A 21,365-nucleotide genomic window follows, 5' to 3' on the forward strand; every position below is an offset into this window, starting at 1 on the left:
GGGACCGGCAACGGGATCGCAACCCTCGGTGTTGCTCCCGCGCCTCGCTCAGCCAGTGAGCGGGAACCGGTCTGTATGTGGGATCCGAACCCTCGGGCGGGAGCGCTGCCGCGCTTCCCAAGCGGTGCACTTATCCAGTGCGCCACCGGGCCGGCCCTAGAAAATCAGTCTTTGAGGGAAACTTTCTGTGGTCAGTATTCTCATTCTCATGCTTGCCAGTTGCTCAGTAACTTATAATATTCAGTTATTGGACATATATTAACTTGTACTGACTTATCTTTTTTTTTGTTTTGTTTGTTTTGGTGGCTGGCTGGTATGGGGATCTGAACCCTTGACCTTGGTGTTATCAGATACACCACATTCTAACCAACTAAGCTAACTGGTCAGCCTGACTCATCTTTTAATCAGGAGAAATGCTTACAAAAGGGACAACTCTTTGGAGAGTCTGAATCCACTTCTCTTGTGTGTTTCAAGGAATAGTTAAGTGTTAGAAATGTTCTAACACAATTTGATAGGAGATAGATGGGACAGAAATTACCTTTTAAGGGCTGGCCTGTGGCTCACTTGGGAGAGTATGGTGCTGATAACACCAAGTCAAGGGTTGATGACCCGTACTGGTCATCTTTTGGGGGAAAAAAAAAAAGAAAGAAATTAACCTGTTGTCTATGTGATACCTTTTTTAGTTCATGCTGAAGACATGGGGTGATAAAATGGAAAAATATCTAGCCACTGTGAAAATACCACAGAAATTGTCCTATTCTGTCAGACTGGTATGTTAAGCCAGCTATGCATATTTGTACTGTTTGAATTTGACATAAATAAATCTGGGCTTAAAGGAATTAAGGAATTCTTAAAGGAATTCAGAGTTTTGGGAAACTAAGAATTGATGAAAAGTGAAATGGTAATCCACAATTGTCATCATTGTTATGGAACAAGTATGAAAAGACAGCTTTAAGTCTGGAAGATAAACTTCTTGAAACCTGTAGTTTTGTGTTAGACTTTTGTTGCAGCGGGAAGACTTCAACAAGATGTAGGTTTTTGTAGTCCCGTTAGATACAGCTAAGGTGAATTGAGCCACTACTATGTATAAGTGCTTTACTGGCCTTTGGGAGAACCTCATTTGATCTCTGGTACCAGACAGCAAAGTGTCCGGTGGAGTCTTATGTCAAATTCATCCCTGAGACAGTACCCCAAAAAGGGGCAATGCATTAGATGAAGATATCTCTAATTGTCGTTTTGAATTTGTGAACTAAAAACCTTTAATGGTAAATATTTTTCACAATTTTCAGACTTTAAATAGATATATCTACCACTGCAAATGATAAAATTATTAAAATTCCATAATACTAGCTCGGTGGGTATATTAGTTTTCTAGAGCTGCCGTATATAAATTACTACAACCTTGGTGGCTTAGAACAATAAAAATTTATTCTCTCATAGTTCTGGAGGTCAGAAATCTGAAATCAAGGTGTTGGCAGACTTGGTTCCTTCCTGGGGCTCAGGAAGAATCTGTTCATTCCTCTCTCCTTGCTTTTGGTGGTTGCCGCCAATCCTTGGTATTCCTTGGCTTGTAGACACATCACTCCAATCTCTGCCTTTGTTGTCACATACTGTTCTTCCTGTGTGACTCTGTGTCCAAATTTCCCTCATCTTATAAAGGTTTCAGTCATTGAATCAAGCCCACTCTAATCCAGTATGACCTCATCTTAACTTGATGTCATCTGCAAAGACCCTCTTTCCAAATAAAGTCATATTCACAGGTTCTGGGTTGACATGGATTTCTGGGGGACACTATTCAATGCAATACAGTGGTCTTTGAATTAATTTATTTTAAAGCAGTTTATTGGTTCAGTTCAAGACAATTTTTTTTTTCCTTTTTGTCTTTTTTTTTTCGTGACCGGTAACGGGATCGCAACCCTCGGTGTCACGCCTGCACCTCGCTCAACCAGTGAGCGGACCGGTCACTATATGGGATCCGAACCCTCCGCGGGAGCGCCGCCGCGCTCTCAAGCACTGCACTATACCGAGTGCGCCACCGGGCCGGCCCTCAAGACAATTTTTGAGCTTCCTTTTGAGGAAATCAGGTTGGGTACTACTTCATTGTCTTCTGTGGGAAAGTTCTGTTCCCTAGCCCTTCTTGCCTCCTGTAACAAAACTCACAATTATATTGACAAATGAGTTTGTCCAAGTAAGTGTTCATTGAGTCTAGTGACTAAGACATTTATTTTCAAAATACATTTAATTGTTGCAAGTAACTTTTTTATTTCACTCTATATATTTCTTGTTTCAGAAGTTTCTCTGATGTAAATCTGTAGCAGTTTAGTACAATGTGTACTACTCCCCCCCCCAAACCCCCGCAATTTTGAATGAATATCATAATTTCTCTTGTTATTTTTGTTTATATCTATGAAAATCTTTTACATGGCTCTAAATCATAAGGACTTGTCTGTCCTAGTCCAGTTTTGCAGTTATTTATGATCATGATCTATTCACCATAATTTGCCTTTCCTGGGCAGTGTGGGGGGCGGGAAGCCAAAACCAAAATATGACTGTCTTCCGTCATCATTATTGTATCAGATATGAAAAACTGAAATGCCTTGCCTTTTTCTCTTAGCTTACCTTTTCCTTTGAGAATCTTAACAAATGATGATGAAATCCCTTATCATAAATAGAGCAGAATACATGTTATAAAAATGATTAAGCACAGATTCTTTAATCACCCAAGACTTGTTGGCTGTGTTGTTGAAGCTGTTCTCATCATTTGAAACCCTGTAGAGGTGCTGATGGGTCTGCAGATTCCTTGGTACTTCTCCCTTAAAAAAGTAGAGCCTAACCTCAGTTTCCTTGAATATGAGTCAGACTTAGTGATGCACTTCTGTAATGAATAGAATGTGGTGGAAGTGGTACTATCTGCTTTGGAGACAAAGTTATAGAAAGGGGATAATACTACTACCTGGCCTTTTCTCATGGATTATTCACTCTGGGGGAAGCTGCAAGCTATGTCATGAGGACACTCAGGAGGTCCAGTGGAGAAGAACTGAAGTCTTCCTTCAACAGCACACAGTTGCCAAGCAAGTGAGTGAACCACCTTGGAAGCAGTTTTTTCTTCAGTCAAGTTTCAAATGACAGCAGCCCCAACTAACACCAGATCCCTGGCCCACAGAAAACTCTGGGAGATTATAAATGTTTCTTTTAAGCTACAGACTTTTGGAATAATTTGTCAGGCTGAAAAAGAAAACACAAACACTTGTCCCTGAGTCTGGCTTCAGTGGTCCTGAGCATTTATGCAAGACCCTGAACTGTTTTGAATTTTACTGGAATAATTGCTAAAGGATGTGTAAGAAGATTTTTTTTGTTCTGAATCAGTGTTGACTTTTTTTTTTTTAAGATGACTGATAAGGGGATCCTAACCCTTGACTTGGTGCTATCAGAACTACACTCTCCCAAGTGAGCCTAGGGATCCAAACCCGCAGCCTTGGGATATTAGCACCACACTCTCCCAAGTGAGCCACGGGCTGGCCCAGTGTTGACTATTTTTCTTTAGGACATGGGTTGGCAAATTTTTGTAAGGGCCAGGTAGTAAGTATTTTAGACTTTACTGGCCATAAGGTTTCTGTTGAAACTATTCACCTTTTCTTTTGTATTGGGGAAGCAGCTATGGGCAATATATAAATAAATAGGCATGGCTGTGTTCTAATAAAACTTATTTACAAAAACAGGGGGTGGGCCAGATTTTACTTACAGGCTGTAGTTTGCTGCCACGCCTGATCTAGGGTTTTCCCAGGCTGTTAAAGAAATGAGCTTACTGTTTTCAAAGATGTATTTATTTATGTATTTATTTATCTTTTGGGCTACTGGCTGGTATGGGGATCCAAACCATTGACCTTGTTGTTACCATACTTATGTATTTATTTATAACACTTTTGAGCCAAAAATTAGATCTTTTATATCTTTGGGTTTGTACATGCCCTGTGCTTTCTGAGCAATCACAATTAATAACCAGAAACTTGAATGTATACAGTTTTTGTAGCGTAACCTAACTTCCTTTTTACATTAGTCCCTGATTACATGAATAATAAACGTGAATATTTCTGAGTATACTAAAACCTCCCATAATGTTATAAGTGAGATAAAAACATTCACTCCATAAAACTCAGAGTCACTTTACCTCAAGGCTAATGAAATGGCCAGGTGAGCCTACTGTGGTGGATAGGAACCAGTTACCAATTGCCTGGAATCCGAATCCCTTTGATCTAGGAGTTTCATTGTACTACTAATCAACTTAAACTGGTTGTTGAGTAGTTACCTTATTTAGGCTGAGGAATATATGTGCCTCTTAGATCTGCTTTTTTTCCTCTTTGGGATCCTGTCCACCTCTCATAAACCCCATTCGGATTAGGTCATTCTTACCTTTACACTTTTTCTTCCTAGCCCTTATCATGGTGGTAATCAAATTGGTTGCCAGCAGGGCAGATTCTGTGCTGGTCTGGTGACTGTTCTCTGTGGCACCTAACTTGATATCTGGTGCATGATATGCACTTCAGTGTTTGAGCAAAATAATTGACTATTCTCCAAGGAGTACAATGTGAAAAAGGGCTCTTTTCTCAAAATTTGATACGTGTTTTCTTCACCAGTGCCAAATGTAAATTCATGGGTAGAGTGGGTAGGGGTGGAGAATCTTACTTTAAAAAAAAAATTGAGATATAATTCACATACCATAAAATTCAGTGTATATTTGAATTTTAAGGTGTATAATTCAGTGGTTTTTAGGGTTTAATTCAGTTCTTTTTAGGGTATTCATAGAGTTGTGTAGCTATCATCACTATCTAATTTCAAAACATTTTCTTTCTTTTTTTTTTTTTTTTGTCTTTTTTGTCTTTTTTCGTGACCGGCAACGGACCGCAACCCTCAGTGTTGCGCCCGTACCGGACCGGGACCGGCTACGGGATCGCAACCCTCGGCATTGCCCCCGCTCCTCGCTCAGCCAGTGAGCGGGAACCGGTCTGTATGTGGGATCTGAACCCTCGGCGGGAGCGCCACCGCGCTTCCCAAGCGGCGCACTGTAGCAGTGCACCACCGGGCCGGCCCCCAAAACATTTTTATCACCCCAAAATAAATCCTTGTACTTATTAGTAGTTGCTCCCCATACATATGAGTATATATTTTAACAGTACACCAACAGTAGGAGCTGCCTTTGATATCTAAATGTATTTTGTGAATCCTTTTTTTTGGTGGCTGGCTGGTACAGGGAAGGGATCCCTGTGAACCATTGAACCATTGGCCTTGGTGTTTTTAGCATTGTGCTCTAACCGGCTGAGCTAACTAGCTAGCCCATATTTTATGAATCCTTGAATAGGCCTCAGAAAAAGAGGACTTTTAGCTGGGGATGGGGACATCTGGGGGACAGAGATGAGATAAATTAAATAATGCTTATTTGGAAAAGGAGAGACATTAAAAACAGGACTAGTGATGTTAAATTGAAGTGGAGTGATGAGGAATAGCTTCTACTAGAACAAGGTTTTATAATCCATTAGTCATAATTTACAGGTGTATCTAGAGGGCCAGGATCAGAGACTTGCTGCTGTATCAGTAGCTTTTTCCCTATAGCTCAAGGGCATTTCTGAGTGAATGATGTGAGGAGAAGACCCAGAGAAGGTGAGGTACACCTTTATGTACTCCTGCACTACTTCTCATAATGTCTTTCTCAGTAAAGGGACCAAATAGATGATTGGAGCCCTGAGCAAAAATGGATTTCCTGGGAAGAAGGGTGTGTCAGAGAAACCAGAGAGAGAAATGGTCTGGTTGATCATGAGTGATACTTGATGGAGGCTGTCTTGTAGCAGATAGGAGGCTGTTTCTCCTGCTTTGTTCTAGAACTTATAATCAGGACACATGGATATGAAAAGTAAATTAATAGCGGGACTGGGAGTGTAAGCATAGGATTAGAAAAGCCTCCTCTAGCTGTTAGAGTTTGCACTGGGTTTCGAAAGGTGGAATAAGGGAGGAGAAAAGTCATCCAGGTAGGAAAAATAGCAGACTACTATGCAAGATGTGCATGGGGAACAATGAGGGCCTTGACTGGAGCAGGGGTGCTAGTCATGTTGAGCACTGCTGGCAGGATAGGTTAGATAGGTTTGGGGCTAGATTTTAGAGGGTGGCTTGGAGCAAGGGAGGACTGTTAGGGAAGTGATGTAAGTGCAGACAAATCTGTGGTTAGGACAGGTCTCACAATTAGATGGCTCAGGTTTCCATATGCTTGAGCATATCAAGTGACACAGGACTCACTACCTCAGGAAGCAGCTCTTTCCAGTATTGGTTTGTATTTATTTTTAAGCTTTTTTTTTTTTTTTTTTTAAAGAATAAATCTTAAATTAAACTGAAATATGTCTCTAATTTTCTTCCTGTTTTAAGAAGTTGTACCATCTGGGCATCACAGAATATGAGGAAAAGTGGTGTTTGGGGGTGATTAGTCTCGCCGCTGTCTATAAGAAGGGATATAAAGGAGTTGGGGAGAGAGCCTAGAGGCAGGACCTAGAATCTGGAGACCATCATACTACTGGGGGGAGAAATGGAGCCCTTAAGGAAGGGACTACTGTAACAGATGATGAAAAGGGAGGATTGGCTGGTTGTCACACAAGTTAACTGCCAGTTTGGCCTATGCAAATAACTGATCTTCTCCGTAGATAAATCTAAGGTACCTGGTGTATCAAAATTTGTAATTATTTTCCCGTGATTTGAATCATTTAGGGCATGTGTTGAGGCAATGTGTGCTACTAAGAACTCCAGGTGGATTATCTAAAGTTGGAGCATATTCTCCTCAGCTTAGAGCCACTAGGATTCTGCTGTGCCCATTTTTAGTTAAGTTAAAAAAAATCGTATGGCAGTTTTTTGCTTCAGTGTTTAGTTACACTAATAAAGTTAATGGGTTTTTTTTTCCTTCAGCTTTTTATTTTGGAATAATTATAGATTCATAGAAAATTGCAGAAATAGTACAGAGAGGTCCAATGTACCCTTCACCCAGTTTACCCCAATGGTTACATCTCATGGAACTATATAGTACAATATCAAAACCAGGAAATTGACATTCGTACAATTTGTGTATGTAGTTCTCTGTCCTTTTATCGCATGTTTAGATTTGTGTAACCACCACTGCAAACAAAGATACAGAACTATTCCATCACTGCAAATATCACCCTCACACCACCTCTTTATAGTCATATTCATACCCCTCCTCTTCCCCACCATCACTAGCCCTTGGGAATGAATCTGTTTTCCAATTCTGTCAATTCAAGAATGTTGTGTAGATGAAATCATACAGTACAGTTATCCCTCGGTATCCATGGGGGATTGGTTCCAGGGCCTCCTGTGGATACCAAAAACTGTGAGCTTGAGTCCCTGATATAAAATGGTGTAGTATTTGCATATAACCTATGCACATTCTCCCGTATACTTTAAATTATTTCTAGATTACTTGTAATACCTAATGCAATGTAAATGCGACGTAAATAGTTTTTATGCTGTATTTTTTAGGGAATAAAGAAGGAAAAAAGTCTGTACATGTTCAGTACAGACACTATTTTTTTTTCCCCCTGAATTTTTTCTGTCTGTGGTTGTTTGAATCCATGTATGCAGAACCCATGGATTTGGAAGGCTGACTCTGTATGACCTTTTGAGTTTGCCTTTTTTTCAGATTGCTTTTTTTTCATTCAGCATGATGCCCTTGATATCCATCCAAGTTGGTGTGTGTATCAATATTTTAACTTTATATAGCTAGGTAGTATTCCAGGGATACTCCATGGCATGGATGTTGCTCATCCATGGAAAAGTAAAGCTTACCCTTTGCTTTTCATCTTCCTAACAGGTTTTCTTGGTAGTAAAATTTATTTTGATAACATTCAATTTATTCATCCCACCCCTCCATTTATGGATTTTGCCTTTGGTGCCATTTGTCACCAAGCTTGTGAAGATTTTCCCCTATTTTCTTTTAAAAGTTTTATAGCTTTACATTTTACATTTAAATCTGTGATTCACTTTGGGTTAATTTTTGTATAAGATGTGAAGTTCAAGTTTTTTTTTTTTTTTCCCCCTTGGTCTATGGATATCTCAGCACTGAACTGGTTTCTGTTTCCAGAGACTGATTAGCCAGTCTGGGTCACATGTTCACTCCAGACACAAGGAATTGGGTAGAATTCCTCAGAGGAACAAGCGGTGTAATAAAGTGATGTTCATTAGAAAAAAATTATCCTTCTTGATAAGTACAGCTTTGTGTTTTATTGAGAACAAAGGAAATAAAAACCTTTTATTTTTTATTTTTTGCTATCTTTATAGGTATAAAATTCTTCCTTTTTAAAAATTCGCATTATTTGGTTGCAATGGATGTTGAAAATTTTGTGGTGTTTGGTATATCTAAAACATCATACTGATTGGAATTCCACCAGGTTTTCAAAAATTAAGGCATGGTTCCTTGGGTTGGAGATTCTAATCTTTTAGATTTCCTTTTACTAATCTATTGGCATGGCAGAGGTAGAATTATCTTGGAGTAGAAAATCAAGGTATGATTGTGTGTGTCTGTAATTTTGGTTTTAAATGATGGGACAAGATTTAAGGTAGTCCCAGAAAAGGTGATTGAGTTCTGTTGAATAGAGCGAGGATTGTAGCTAAAGCCAGTGATTCATACTGCCTACCACAGCATTTGTTTTGATCTTTATTTCACAACTATCATACCACTAACCATAGCCAGTCACCCCTTATGTTTATACTGTTATTTTCATGGTGCACACCATGAAAACATGTTGATAACTCACTGTAGTCTGTTCTCCAGTTTTGAAAAAAACATTCAGTAGTGACACCTTTACACACCATCTCCTCCAAATGGCTAGAAGGTGAAGATACAATAAGTTCTTTTACTAAATGTTTTTGTCCAGTAAATATAAAGCAAACACCCCATTTATGCCTGTTTATGTTTAGGTGGTATATTTCTTAAGATTTCTTTCTTTCTTTCTTTCTTTCTTTTCTTTCTTTTCTTTCTTTTCTGTCTTTTCTGTCTTTTCTGTCTTTTCTTTCTTTTCTGTCTTTTCTGTCTTTTCTTTCTTTTCTTTCTTTTCTTTCTTTTCTTTCTTTCTTTTTCTTTTTAAGATGACCAGTAAGGGGATCTTAACCCTTGACTTGGTGTTGTCAGCACCATGCTCTCCCAAGTGAGCTAACTGGCCATCCCTATATAGGGATCTGAACCTGTGGCCTTGGTGTTATCAACATCACACTCTCCTAAGTGAGCCATGGGCCGGCCCTTTTTTTCTTAATATTTCCTTGGATCTTTTCAAGTTCTGGCTTTTGGGTCATTATTCCATTTAAAGGATGGTGCAAGTGCATTGTCCTTGAGTAGAAGTAAGACTTCAACTTATTGAAAGCGTTCAGTGTTCTTCAATACTAAATCTCAGTCATTACAGAAATCATCTTTTATGTAAAAAAATGTGTTAATTTTACAGCAAGAAAGCAATATTTATTGGCTACTGAAACAGAGTTAAAACTTGTAAGTTTGCTAGTATCCGCTTAATCTTATTACCTATAGTTGATTTATGAGCATATTTTAATGCCACAGTTATCTTCTCAGCTTATTTTCAATCTTGAAAGCACAGAATTACCCAGTGATATAAAACTGATGATCTCTTAGGACATTGTCATAAAGAAGAGATGGGCGTCGAAGGTTTTTAATTGATATTAATTAAGGGCCGGCCCTATGGCTCACTCGGGAGAGTATGACGCTGGTAGTGCCGAGGCTGCGGGTTCGGATCCCATATAGGGATGGCTGGTGTGCTCACTGGTTGAGCGTGGTGCGGACCACACTGGGCCAGGGGTTGCAATCCCCTTACCAGTCAAAAAAAAAAAAAAAGATATTAATTAAGAGATGTTATTTTATTTATTTCAGTAATTGTATAGGACATCTTCCTTGGTACAGCTTGAATGATTTGTATATAGGGAGGAAAAAAATATACATACACACATATGTATGTGTGTGTATGTATATGTGTGTGTGTATACATATATTTGTATATATATATTTCCCCCCATTATAGTGAGTCTTGGCAAGGCAATTTTAAAGAAAATTATGATGTATTTAATTCCTGACAAAAGGATATTGAGCACAAGCTGTCAGGCTCTTGAGGTATAATTTTCTCCCTGGCAACTGATTAGAGTCAGACTGAAGGAGGCGAAAATTGGTCTCCTGTCCAGTGCAGATGTTGACAGCTTCAGACTGATGTACCCACATCTAATATAAGTACCTTGGAAGATAGATGTTAAAAGGCAGATGTGATCAGGACAAAGCAATTGTCAGTGACTGTTTCAAGTAGGGTTTGAGAGGTAGACAGGAGGCAGGAACGGAGTCTGGGTTTGCCAAGTTCATGTTGTGAAGACTTAAAACAGCTTTGAGGGGCTTTGTGTGGGTGTATGAGAGAGGTTGCACTTTAATTTTTCTGGTCTGGTTAGTGTGGTTTTAATCAGGTTGAGATAATGAGCTCAGTCTTACATATGGGCTCTTTAATCTCACTCTTACATATGGTCTCTAATTTTTCACAAGAGAGAAATGACAAGTGTTCCTACTTTGGAACGTTGAGTATTGGTTTCAACAAGTGTTAATAATGCTTTGGAACAGCAATAGCAGGGAAACATTTAATATTCTGAAAAAGATAAAAGTTAATTAGGTTTCCAGATAAGTGTAATTAAGTTTCTTCCTTAAGTCTAATAAGAAATCAGCTGAGTCTTTTCATATAGATAGATAGTTTTTTTTTTTTTTTTTTAGCAGCTGGCCAGTATAGGGATCTGAACCCTTGACCTCAGTGTTATCAGCACTGTGCTCTAACCAACTGAGCTAACCAGCCAGCCCCTTTTCTCGTATTCTTGCTTTGAGTTCTGGCTTCTCATCATAACAATTCAGCCTTTCCCCCTTGTCATCTTGGTAGGATTTTCATCCTGTTTTCTGCTCTTATTTTTGTGAATATCACTTTTTATGTGATCCCCTATGGCTTGAGGCCAAGCCATAGAAGTGCTCCTACTCTAGTTCCTACCATTCATATGTTTTTGAGGACTGAATTAATTTAAAAATTATTCATTATTGACCCCCATTCTTCCAGCTTCTCCATTTAATCCATTTTCTCTTGCTCTTCATTTAACTTGAGCAGGAAAAGCAAAATATAAATTCCAAAAAATCATTAGCTGGTTGTCATCTGGGAGTTTTATGTCATAAAGTAGTCTATCTGACTTAAACTGTAAGTCTCTAGGGTGAAGGCTATATTTTCTTTGACTTGGGATGTTTCAAGGATGCAGTCTGCTTCTGGATCATTACAATCGTGTAAGCATAGGTCTCTTTGCAGAGACTTGGGTTCTGGTGTAGCTATCTTGGAAGTGAGGAAAGAAAAGTGAAGTTATTAAATTCTAATGTTTCCTGTCATTTTGAAATTGCTCCTTTAAAAAAAAAAGCCTATCTTGTTAAATGCACAAAATAAATATCACTAACTGCCTTAATATATTTGTACAGTGTAGTTGAGGAAGTTATCTTAGGTATTAAACTTTTGGCTTTGGCATGACTTCAACCATGATGGTGTAGTAACGTGATTTCTACTAGTTAATTTCTTAAGAAAGTGATTCCAACTTGAAATGCATGTTATGCATTTATTTGAATGTGTAATCAGGAAGTAAGTGCCTCTCCTTGGAGTGTTTCTGAATAGCAGCAGGACACACTTGAATTAGTAAAGAAAATGAGAACATGAATATGTGTGGTACTCTATTTTAACTTTTTTTTTTTTTTTAAATCCATTCTGTCTGTCAACTGGAAAAAGTAGAAATTTCAGAGTTCATTTTTTTACCCTCAGGGGTTAAGGGGGGAGTTGAGAGTTTTTCCAGGCTCTAGCTGATTCAGATGGGCTTATAGATAGTATTTAAATAACTTGGTATTAAATGTTTGTTTCCTGGGTTGACTTTTAGTGGATTAAAACAATGGCATCCCAGAAAGTTCTTAAAGCATCTTTTAGGGATTCTTTGAATTGTGGTTATCAGTTTATAATTATGGGGGTATAATCTTGCAGTATATGGTTTTTGACAAACATCCCACACTGATGAATGGAAGGGTAAAGGTGGAGAGGTTTAAAGTGTTTTATTCCCATTCATCATGTCACAGGGGATGCAGGTTATACCGTGTATATGCCACCATTTGGTTCCTTCCCATAAGAGCTGTGTTATAAGTCTGTTATTCTTTGCAACTGTATTGCTAGTTTATCTAATTAGACAAGTGTGGAAAATGTCTTATTTTATTACCAGATCATGGAAAATGAATTAAAATTTTGGGGGTGGGGGATGGGATGGGGTGGGAAATGTGTATTAACTTTTGATTATTTTGAAGTTAGCAAATAATTTTGTGAAGTCTTGATCCTGTCATTTTATTATTATTATTATTAAGTTTATTTATTTATTAATATTTTTTTTTACATTCTCTGTTGCCGAACAGTTGGGAGGGAGGGGGAAGGAAATAGGATGGGAGAAGTAGGAGGGGCGGGGTGGGGGCCTGTGACCCTACAGGGGTGACCAGGGAGCTTCCAGTGGTGTCTTGGTCATTGCTGGGCTGGGTGCAGATGCAGTGGGGTGTGGCTAAAGCCCTTGCCCCTGCAACTGCCCCAGCTTGGAAGCCCAAGGCACTTCTTGTGGTGGTTCAGTGGTCGTTGCTGGGCTTGTTGTGGGTTTTGGAGAGGTGTGGCCGAGGCCCTTGGCCTCCCACCACCCTGGCTTGGGAGAGCCCTGGGTGCTTCCTGCGGCAGCTTGGTGGTCATCACTGGGCTGGTTATCGTTGTGGGAGGCGGGTATGGCTGAGGCCCTCAGGAGCCAAGGGCACTTCCTGCAGCAGCCTGATGGTCATTGATGGGCTGATTGTGGATATCAGGCAGTGGGGGGGCATGCCTGAGGCCCTCGGCCCCCCACTGTCCTGGCTCAGGAGCCCTGGGGGCTTCCTGTGGTGGTCTGGTGTTTGTCACTGGGCTGGGTGTGGTCATTGGGGGGGCGTGGCTGAAGCCCATGGCCTTCACCTATCCCTGGATTGGGAGTCCAGGGGGCTTCCAGTCCTTCTAGGTTTCATAGGTGTTCTTTTGGGGTTTTAGACCTCTACTGGTTAATATCAGAGTTTGTCTCTGTTCTATGGGTATTTTGTTTTTTCTTCCAGTTCTGTGTTGGATTTATTTGCTGTTCCTACCACTTAAACTCTGCACTAGAACTAATTTGTTGTCCTTTGGTTACTTCTAAAATAGAGGAACTTCCTGTGGGCAACAGCACTTGAGCCCTGTGGTTGAGCTAAATTAACTGCTTTACTGTTGATTTTCTGGGGAAGGCTTTTTGTGCAGCTCAGGTTTTAATTGTTGACCTTGTAACAACTTCTGGGCCTTGTGAGGTTCAGTACACCTGAGTTGTGTGGAAACTCTGGTCTGGGCCTGAGGCTTTTCAGAAAACTGCACCCCTTCTGCAGTTCTGTATTCATTCTTGACCAGTCTCCACTGAGTGGTCCTGTGCTGATTAGGGGGCAGATCAGCTGTCCTTGCTGTGCCCCAGTGTTCCTCTGCTGCGCCCTTGTCCCTTACCACCCACACTCCAAACACTTCCCATGGGATGGGCCATGCGCCAGTCCCTTGGGATGGCCCACTGGCATCTGAGTGGCTCCTTTTTTAAGTTATCTGTGGCCCCTTGCTCCTGTGTGGGTCCACAGGAACCCTGTTAGTGGTCTTGCTGGCCTGGGGGCCACCAAGTCCCTCTTCTCCCCTTCAGCCTCCAAGTAACTTCATATGAAGGGCACAGCAGCAGCTTTTGCCAGCTCTTGCTCTGTGCGCTCACCAGCTCAGGCCTTGAAGCAGCTAGGGCTCAAAATGGTGGGAACAATCCTTTCTTTCTCTCATCACAGCTTCTTCTGCCTTCATGAACTCTGTAGGTGTCTCTTCCTCTTCCTCTGAGCTCTAGCAGCACCAGCTTGGCTATCATTGCTTTTTAGTAGTTGTAAATTGATTGATTTGTGGGAGGGAGTGATATCACCAGCTTGGCTATCATTGCTTTTTAGTAGTTGTAAATTGATTGATTTGTGGGAGGGAGTGATATTGGGGACCGTGTATTCTACCATCTTGACTGGACACCACAGAAGATATTTAAAACTTCAGTAGCAGGATGGTCTGGTGGCCCTTTTCTCTGGGGAGGTTCTCAGGGGGAGGCTGGTGCTGTAAAGGTCACAGAATTGCTTCTCATGTCTTAGATGTTTCCTGTAGTTTTTGTACTGATCTTCAATCTTCTGACCTTTCCACTTGTTTCCTTTAGAAGCCAGGTTTCTGAAGCTGTCTTACATCACATCTCTGTAGAGATTTCTCTGGGAAGGATCCAACAAAGCCCACTCCTCCTAGGTGAAGTTCACGGCCACATCCTCAAAGGCCACATTTCACAGCTTCCGGGGTGTCTGTGTCCTCCCTGTGGAGCTCCCAGCACCTGCAGGTCACAGGGCAGTAGAGGCCGTGGCGGAGCAACCTGAGCCTCCTGGAGCAGACAGCACCAAGCTGTGGAGACAAATGAACTCTGGGCCACGAGACCCATGATAAGGGAATTTTAGTTATTCAAATCCAAGGCTCAGGATGTTTTTTACTTTGTTAAAAACGTGTGTGAAAAGATGCTAAGCTGTTAAGTGCAGGGCAGTTTATAACAGGCTTGCTTGTGATGTTGGTTGCTTGCTCTTTTTCTTCCTCCGGCTACTGCCTGGGTAGAATTAAAAAACATTTTTTAAGTGAAAGTTAATTTTCTGCAGTGAACATGTGTTTTTGATGGTAAAAGCAAAAAGAAAAAAGAAAAATCACCTATAATTTTTAACTCAGAGATGAAACTAATGGTTAACTTTTTTGCCTAAACCCTTACAGTTTGTTTTTAATGAATATGCTCACGTAGGTAGAAATATAAGGGTACTTCAAAAAGTTCAAGGAAAAATGGAATTTAAACTAATGTGAATCTTTTCATGAACTTTTTGAGGATCCCTCAAATGTTGTGCTCAATTGTGTCATTTATTTTTTTCATTTCCTGGATCCTGAACAACTTTCACTATCAATTAAGTATTCTACAACATAATTTTTTTTTTTGTCTTTTTCCGTGTCCGGCAACGGATCGCAACCCTCAGTGTCGCCCCCGTACCGGAACCGGCAACGGGATCGCAACCCTCGGCGTTGCCCCCGCGCCTCGCTCAGCCAGCGAGTGGGAACCGGTCTGTATGTGGGATCTGAACCCTTGGCGGGAGCGCCGCTGCACTTCCCAAGCGGCGCACTATCGCAGTGTGCCACCGGGCCGGCCCCTACAACATAATTTTTAATGGCTGAATAATATCCTCTATAGAGTAATATGATTTAAGGATGTTATTTTTTTTTTTCCTTTTTGTCTTTTTTCGTGTCTGGCAACGGATCGCAACCCTCAGTGTCGCGCCTGTACCGGACTGGGACCGGCAACGGGATCGCAACCCTCGGTGTTGCGCCCGCACCTCGCTCAGCCAGTGAGCGGGAACCGGTCTGTATGTGGGATCCGAACCCTTGGTGGGAGCGCAGCCGCGCTCCCAAGCGGCGCACTGTAGCAGTGTGCCACCGGGCCGGCCCTTAAGGATGTTATTTTGCACCAGACTTCTCTTTTGTAATGTTATGACCAGAGTTTTATTCACTTTTTAAAATTTTGAAAGGAGTATGGTAAATAGATATAGTGACAGTTTTTTATTTTAAAGACTGAAGGCTGCCATTGTTAACAAATATGAGATATCTGAGAGGAATAAAGGTTTTAGACAGTTAAAATAATTTTGAGGTAAAGAGAGCAAAGTTACTTGAGCAAGGTCATCTAGGAAATCAGTGGGAGAGGGGAGAGTCAGAGCCTTGCGTATGGCCATGAAACTGATCCTAAAAGGAACAATTTGAACGTGTTTAAAATGGTTGGTTGCTTTTAATTCTTCACCTGGAAGCCTCTGTCATTTTAACACAGGGCTGTTTTTGCTGGTTTGCAAAAGCATATTCAGGTGGATATCTTAAAATGTCTTCTCTGTTGGATTTGCAGATAATAACAAACAATATGCTATCAAAAAATGTTCTGTTTAAGAAATGCCTACCTAAGGTCATGTAATAATTGAACTTTCTCCCTTGTAGCAACTAAACAAAAAATAAAAAATAAGCAACAACAACAAAAATAGTCGAACTACTGCCTGTGTAGCAACTAAACAAAAAATAAAAATTAAACACAATATTTTAAAAAAAGAGATTGGGGTTGTTTAGGTAGCTCCTTATTTTTTGCCACCTAGCTTACTAGTATTTTGGGTAAACCTCTTAAGATACCTGATTTTATAAAGCTTTTAAAAAAAGATGTAGTATTGTGTGCTAATTTTATTTTTTCATTTTGCAGTGAACTAGTAGCCATGGGATTTTTTTTTATACCTTAGAAAAAAAGAAATTTTGAAACCTAAACCATAAAAATTTTGAGTATTAAGTATCACATGTGTGAATTAACGATATTTGTAATATTTTCGATAGCTTAAAAATTGTTTTCTTATAAAAGTATATTCACTATAGAAAGTTAAAAAAACAAACAAAAAACCCCGGCAGAAGAAAATCACCCATCATTCTATACAATCTTTTGATAAACTGTGAATATTTTGGTATGTGTAGGTATAGTCTTTCCCATCCCTTCCCCATGACATTAACACATTGTGATCTCCATTCTCACTGTGCAATACAGATTGTTTTATTTATATATATACACACTTGCTATTTAAAGTGGAAATAAAAGAAATTCCGTTATTGAAGACACCTGGGGTGGGTATGGATTATGTAAGTTATAGAAGATAAGCTATATTTTTCTAACTGGGCTGGCAAATTCTTGTCTTTTTCTGGACCTTAAAGGTAGAAATGTTCTAGTCAAGGAGCATGTCAGAAGTATCCTTAGTATTATTTTAGGGAAGAAGATATAACTTTGTTCTATTGTGGCTCCTTGGAGAATTTTAGAGGTTGTAGAGATGTTTCCATAGTTGGATTTCTAAGGATCTGGGACTCTGCCATGGCATCAGGGTTGGGAGCCGTTCTTGTTGTAGTATAGTATATAGGCTGTTGGGGTATGAAGCTATCAATGGGACAGGTGAGGGAGATGATCAGTTCCTAAGAACTGGAGGAAACTCAGCTTGGCTTGAAAATTCCTTTTTAAAAACAAAACAAAATAAAACCGTGGTTGGAAGAACTATGGTCCAGCAAGGTGAACTTACTCAAGCTTTGTTTGTAGCTATTACCACAAAAGGATGTTTTTACTATCTGCACTATACAGATTGGAATGAAGGGAGCCCCCTTTTACATTTCAGCACTTAAAATAAAAAGCCACCATTTCCTCTATCCTTTAGGAAACTTGCTAGCATGACTTTATTTCTAAAATTTTAAAAAAACAGTTCATTTGTGGCTCATGACCATATTCTGAATAGGTTTAAGGACTGTAAAAAGTAGATGGGAAAGTGGAAGGGGGCACGGGATTGTTGGTTCTCAAAATAACCCAGTGAGGTGGGAGATGGTGTTCTCATTTTATAGAATAGAAGACAGAGGTAGAGATGAAGCAACCCAAAGTCGCACAGCCACCAAATAGTGAAGCTGGGATTCAGATCCAGTTCCAATACCTTGTTTTACCTACACCAAGAAGAAACGTAGTATATATTTATTAGTATTACTTTGTAACATTATTTGTTTGTTTTTTTTTTTTTTCGTCTTTTTCCTTGTCCGGCAACGGATCGCAACCCTCAGTGTTGCCCCCGTACCGGACCGGGGACCGGCAACGGGATTGCAACCCTCGGCGTTGCTCCCGCGCCTCGCTCAGCCAGTGAGCGGGAACCGGTCTGTATGTGGGATCCGAACCCTCGGGCGGGAGCGCCGCCGCGCTTCCCAAGCGGCGCACTTATCCAGTGCACCACCGGGCCGGCCCCTGTAACATTATTTGTTTTAACGAGTAACATTATAGAATATCTCATGTCTCTTAGGCTCGGGTTAAAGAATAACCAAGTCTTCTCTTTTTTTTTTTTCTTTCCTCCCTTTCTCTGTCTCTCTGTCACACACCCACACACATTTATTCAAGCTTGTTCTTTCTCTATAACTTTATAGTTTGATTGCTTTGAGGGGAATTTACTCCAGATATTTGATGCTTTAGAAGCCTTGATCTTGTCCTGTTCTAATGAAGAACTGTGGGTTTTTTGGTTCACTTCCTTTACAATTGCCCTTTGTCTTAGTTTTGAACTCCAGAAGAGCTTAGCCTTTATCCCTGACTTAGTCAGAAGAGAACACCAGGAAAAAGACAGATCTGATTTCATGGCAGATGGTACTATAAGTGATTCTCTTAAGTTTCATGTCCTTTATGTCTTAGTTAATACTGTATGTAGTGTAGTTGACTGGAGATAGATGGGACAAGGCCAGATGACCCACTTATGTTTTCAGCTTTTACGGATGACCATGGGACCTTGGACAGATTTCCTGTCTGCCTTGGTTTCTTCAGTTTGTCCTTTGGTGTGCAGAAAGAGTGCTTTTTGGTTTTTGGTGCATGTCTGGCTTGTACGGGGCAGAAAGTGCTTTTGATCTCTTAGGAATGTGCTCTGTAAACTAATTGGCAGTTACCTTTTTAATTTTTTAAAGAATTTTTGCATTTAGTTTTTAAAACGTATTAAACATCTCAAGTCAATCCTAGTGATGTGTTCCTTTTACAGGGATGACCATTCAGCAGAAGTTTGAGGACCTTGTTTTTAGGTAGGGGCTTATTTACATGTTTGTTCATTTTGTGAATAGAGGGAATTTGAATGTTTTAATCCATCATACGGGGTATTTCTTTTTTCTTTTTTTTTTTTTTTACCAATACCATATGTTAGCCATGAAATTAAGGATTTGTGATTATGGCTTTGAGCTAGAAGAGATTAGGGTAGACATAAATATATTTAATTTACCTTGCTTCTTTCTAGTTTTACTTGTTTGCTGTCATTTCATCTGATATAGTTTTGGAATATCATGCTAGCTGTAGAAGACGAGACTGTGTAAAAGGAACTTGGGTGGGAGTGAGAATTTAGAGGAAGAAGGAGATTATGAAAAAGAAGAAGTGGTTAGACTTGGTGAAAAACTTTTGGATTAGTATGGTGAGGTTAAGTGATTGTTTAAAATTATCTACAAGACTTTTCCCTTGTTCATTTGAATGTTAGCTAATCTTTGAGAGTTGTGATTCAATTTTAGATGGACTACAGGTTTAAGAGTCTATTTTAAGTTCATCCTGTTTGGCCTAATCTGAGCTCTTATTTCCGTCCTGTAATTCTGTCATTCACCTGAAGTTAACTCCTTTTTCATTTCCCACAGCAGCTTCTTCAGAGTTTTCCCTTCCAAACCCTGTTTTCTATTTCCACCCTGGTCAGTTTTTAGGTGAGAGTTTCACTTCCTGCTTCTGAGAAGACCGGGATTCTCCAGCATTGCAAAGCTTCATACTACCTGGAAACCTCTTGCTACCTCTGCCATCATTTCTTATCTGAGGGTACAAGAACTGCCTTCTACCCTTCTCATGACTCTTACCTGCTCCTGTGGTCCTGATTGTGTGTGCTCCTATCTGTGATCTAGAATCTTTATTCTTCAATTATGTGGCTTTAGTGTCCTTTTGCCTTTCCCTCACCCCCAATCTAGCTGTAATTAATTCTAATAGTGATAATAGAAAAGTATGGGAGAGCCAGGCACTGTTCTCAACACTTTGCTGAGTATTTTATGTGTCCTAGAGCATTTGGTTTCATCTGTACAGAAAGCCTGGGAGGTGAGTACAGACAGTCTTCACTTTGTATGCTTCCAGTATGCACAAATTTCAGTCACCACAGTTTAGTTAAATAAAACCAGTTTCCCAGCAACATGGTTCAGATTTTGGTTCCCATGGTATATTAATTAACTGTGAGTAATTACATAAAGTACAAATTTTGTCGCCAGCTCTTGAGTACAGAAATTGCTACGTAAATAATAGACATGCATCATGGTCAGTGACCATTTGTGCCACTTCTTTCAAAGTTTCTGGTGATTATTCCCTGTGGATCTATTCAGTTTATGCAAAGTATGTAGTGTGTCACCTCTTTCTCTCCCAATGATAAACCTATTTGGACCATTTTACAAAAGTGGATAATTGAAAGAGGGAATTGAAATTTGAATAGAATATAAATGGAAAAAATAGCTGATTGCAAATTGGAAATGTTGACTCTGCTGCCATTTAAGACTCTGGAGGTGCAGCCAGAGGAACTTACTGAAGGCAAACTTCTTGACTTAAATGAGGCATGTGGTTGTGATGAAAGCATGATGGTGTTCAAAAGAAAGTGATGCCATTAAAAACGCTGCATTGAAGGAACTCTTGCAGGTATTTCATGACATTGAGAGTGCAAAGGATAACATGCTGGAAACTGATCCAGACTTAGAAAGGAATATGATGATTCGTCAAGGGATAAAAAAGATGCCAACTCTGCACCCTAAGATAAGAGATAAGAAGAAGGCAAGCAAGCATTGTTCAAACTACTTTTGAGTATTTTTTTTAATGAAGAAATAAAATACTTAAATTTCCAAAATTTATAGTGTTTTAAGTTAGTGTATTAATACTAGTTGACTTTTTGTTTGCGTATTTCTATGTTTATAATTAACAGTAAAAGTATTTTTAATCCTTTGACAAAAATTTTTAAAGGTCATAGAACAATCATAATTTTTCCCATTGATAATAAAGATTATTTTGCTTTGTTTCAGCTTGTATGGTCATCGGTTTGGTCGTTTTTTGCGGTTCTGCACTACTGTGCAAAGTGAAGATTATCAGTATTATCTCTTTTACAGCTGTGGAAACTAAGACCTATTTAGTGGTGAAGCTGTGGTTTCTGTCTGTTTTACTTCTAAGGTCATGATCTTACTCTATTTATTGCTACCCCTACACAAAATTAAAAATGAATAAAAACAGAAAAAAATTATATTTATTTAGTAGGCCCTTGACTTTTCCTCTGACTGATAGCAGACATAATTCTTGAAAGGGCAGTCTTCTAACTTGTTCTGTTACTCTTGGAATCTGGTGTCTGCACCTCTGACAAAGCTGTTCTTCCTCATTCCCATCATGCCAGCCACACTGGCATTTCATGATTTTAGTGCGCATCTGCCCTAGGGTCTTTGATTGGTGTTGCTCTGCTTGTAATGCTCTTCCTCCAGATAGCCACGTTGTTCCTGCAATTTTTTCAAATGGTATCTTTTCTTTTTTTTTTTTCCTTTTTGTCTTTTTTCGTGACCGGCAACGGATCGCAACCCTCAGTGTCGCGCCCACACCGGACCAGG

General features: G+C 39.8%; 1 non-coding gene across 1 annotated transcript; it reads right to left on the reverse strand.

Annotated features, from left to right (window-relative positions):
* Positions 1–10,802: 10,802 nt before the first annotated feature.
* TRNAI-GAU lies at positions 10,803–10,877 on the reverse strand. The gene has a single exon. It is a non-coding gene; the product is annotated as a tRNA-Ile (tRNA).
* Positions 10,878–21,365: the final 10,488 nt, after the last annotated feature.

Source organism: Galeopterus variegatus, unplaced genomic scaffold (genome assembly GCF_000696425.1).
Source record: "Galeopterus variegatus unplaced genomic scaffold, G_variegatus-3.0.2 Scaffold4114, whole genome shotgun sequence".
Lineage (NCBI taxonomy): Eukaryota > Metazoa > Chordata > Mammalia > Dermoptera > Cynocephalidae > Galeopterus > Galeopterus variegatus.